The 3,184-nt window shown below is 41.1% G+C and overlaps 1 pseudogene; it reads left to right on the forward strand.

Annotated features, from left to right (window-relative positions):
* Nucleotides 1-45: 45 nt before the first annotated feature.
* LOC114922172 lies at nt 46-1,298 on the forward strand (annotated as a pseudogene).
* The last annotated feature ends 1,886 nt before the right edge of the window (nt 1,299-3,184 follow it).

Here is a 3,184-nt window from a genome sequence, read left to right on the forward strand (position 1 = left end):
AGTAATCTTAATTCCCATAACAGGATCCACACTGGAGAGAAGCCATATCAATGTATGGAGTGTGGAAAGACCTTTACTGGTCACAGTGGTCTCAATTCCCATAAGAGAATCCACACTGGAGAGAAGCCATATCAGTGCCTGGAATGTGGAAAGACCTTTGCTTGTAGCACTCGTCTCAATTCCCATAACAGGATCCACACTGGAGAGAAGCCATATCAATGCATGGAATGTGGAAAGACTTTTACTGGTTGGAGTAGTCTCAGTTACCATAAGAGAATCCACACTGGAGAGAAGCCATATCAGTGCCTGGAATGTGGAAAGACTTTTACTGGTTGGAGTAGTTTCAAGTACCATAAAAGGATCCAAACTGGAGAGAAGTCATATCAATGCATGGAATGTGGAAAGAACTTTAGTAGTAGCACTAGCCTCAATTCCCATAAGAGGGTCCACACACTGGAGAGAAGCCATAACAATGCATAGAATGTGGAAACACCTTTACTTGTAGCAGTAAGCTCAATTCCCATAAGAGGATCCACACTGGCTAGAAGCCCTTCCAATGCCTGGAATGTGGAAAGACCTTCTCTTATAATTACTCTCTTACAATCCATCATAGGAATCACAACGGAAAAAGACCTTATAAATGCATGGAGTGTAAAAAGAGCTTTAGTCCTACTGATCATCTTAATTCCCACAAGAGGATCCACACAGGAGAGAAGCCATATCATTGTATGGAGTGTGGAAAGACCTTTACTTATAACAGTAGTCTTAATTCCCACAAGACGGTCCACACAGGAGAGATGCCATATAAATGTGTGGAATGTGGAAAGGGTTTTAGGTGGAATTGTGATTTTATCTCCCACAAAAGAATCCATACAGGGGAGAAGCCATATTAATGCATGGAGTGTGGGAAGAGCTTTGCCAGGAATTCCACTCTTGCTTGGCATAGAAGGATCCATACACGGGAGAAACCATATCAATAAAAGAAGTGTGAGAAGAGCTTTGAAAGAAAAATTTAAAAACTGCACAGGTTTCCTTTTTCGTATAGAAAATGGATTTCTTTCACAATGCTTTCTGCTGATAAAATACAAAATGCTCTTTTCCATGCCATAGAAGATATTAACAGGAATCTGAGGGGAGGGTTGCATACAGGAATTTTACGGCCTCTCTCCTTCCCCCTCAAGAATGGGCCTCTTACGGCAGCCTCGGTAAAATGTTCTCTGATAGCTTTTTGGTTTTTTATTCTCTGTGATTCGCTTTGCGTTTCATGTTCAAGAGACTAACTGTTAGGCATCAAGAAATGTTTTTTTAATGGGCAGCTTTCTGTGACTATACTCCCCCCCCCAATCTTTATAAATGCAGAGGAGATTGTCATCAAGGAAGTGGCAGCTCTCTCTAAACAATGGAAAAACAAAAACCAAAGGAGGAGACAACGGGCGAAGAAGGGGTAAGCGAGCAGGGATTTAGAATAGACTAAGGAAAAATGGAACAAAAACCTCTTCCTTCACTCTTTTGCTAATAAGATGGATGAAATACTTCTTTTAAACAGATGCAATTCTGATTTTTACAACTCAGTCGCCCTCTGCTTCACTGAAACCTGGCTAAATGAGTCAATTGATAGCATATGCATTTCCCAGGATTTCAGATACAGAGGGCGNGATCTCTTTCCTAGAATTAATGGAAGAAAAACCTCAAATTATTCTTGGGATTATCTGTTAATAGGGAAATTTCTTTTCTTCAGGATGTTGTGTCTTTTGAGGAAGTGGCCGTGTATTTCTCCATGGAGGAGTGGTCTCAGCTGGACCCTGCCCAAAAAGCACTTCACGGAGAAGTCATGCTGGAGAATTCCAGGAATCTGGCTTCTCTGGGTAAGAATCCCTGTCTGTGCTCGGAAACATAGAGAAGTCATGGGGTGTGGGGGGGCTTAGATGATATTTCTGATAAAAACATCATTTATTGATATTCTGCCTTTATTTTTTGTATATAATAAAGCTAGTGGACAAACCCCAATATTCCTTCCTCCTGCTGTTTTCCCCACAAGAAGAACCTTGTGACCTGGATTGAGCTGAGGGAGACTGGCCCAAAGTCACCCAGCCAGCATTCATGCCTATGGCAGAACTAGTACTCCCAGTCACCCAGTTTCTAGCCTGGTGCCTTAACCGTTTGACCAAACTGACTTTATGGAAGAAGGAAATTTATTGGAAGAAAAATTGGAAAACTGGCTTGCCTTCCTTTTTACATAAAGGAAATGTGGTGTTTTTTTTTTAAAAAAAGAAATGGTTTCTAGTCATAAAATACAAAATATTCATTTCCATGCCATAGAAGATATTAGCCAGAATGTGAGGGACAGGCTGCATGCAGGGATGGTGTGGCCTCTCTTGAGCAAAGGTCCTGCCTACCAGGGGTTCAGTATCCACTCCTGAGTCTGTCATTGGTTCCCCGATGGGTGTGAGCTGCTATAAGCAGGACTGGATTAACCCTGAGAGGGATGTTCCCTTCCTAGAGATGTGCCCACTTGTGTACAGAGTTTAATATTAGCCTAAAGTTGAGGGTGGGGAGCTATTGCCATCCAGAAATTCCCCTTGGCTTTCAAAGATTCTTCCCTGCAGACAAGTGGAGATGACACTTCCATTGTAATTCGGGATCGGGTGGATATGTTTCTAACCAAGCATGATACAGTATTCGGTGCACTTAGGGAATACATGGAATAGTCCCAAGTCAAATATTAGATCAGGAAGAAAAGGTTTGATTTTCCCCCTATTCTTGCTACAGTTTTCATTTTTCTTTTTCAAGGCTTTAAAGGGCAAGAAAATAAGAATTGCAAGGAAGAATGCCAAATGATCCATTCAAAAGAGGGAAAAGGGAAGTTTCCAGATCAGATACAGCCAAAGAGTGATGAAACAAAGAAATCACAAAGCGGAATGAAAAAAGGCTTTCCAAGGTCCAGTTGGCTTCATTACCATACAAGCATTGATATGGGAGAAGAACTATATAAATGCATGGAGTGTGGAAAGAGCTTTAATAAATCTGATCATCTTATTTCCCATAAAAAGACACATTTAGAAGAGAAAACATATACCTGCAAGGAGTGTGGAAAGACCTTCTGTAATAATCACTCTCTTAGAAGTCATGAAAGAAATCACAAAGGAGAAAGACCTTATAAATGCATGGAGTGTGGAAAGACCTT

Source organism: Protobothrops mucrosquamatus, unplaced genomic scaffold (assembly GCF_001527695.2).
Source record: "Protobothrops mucrosquamatus isolate PMUCROS unplaced genomic scaffold, P.Mucros_1.0 scaffold2970, whole genome shotgun sequence".
NCBI lineage: Eukaryota > Metazoa > Chordata > Lepidosauria > Squamata > Viperidae > Protobothrops > Protobothrops mucrosquamatus.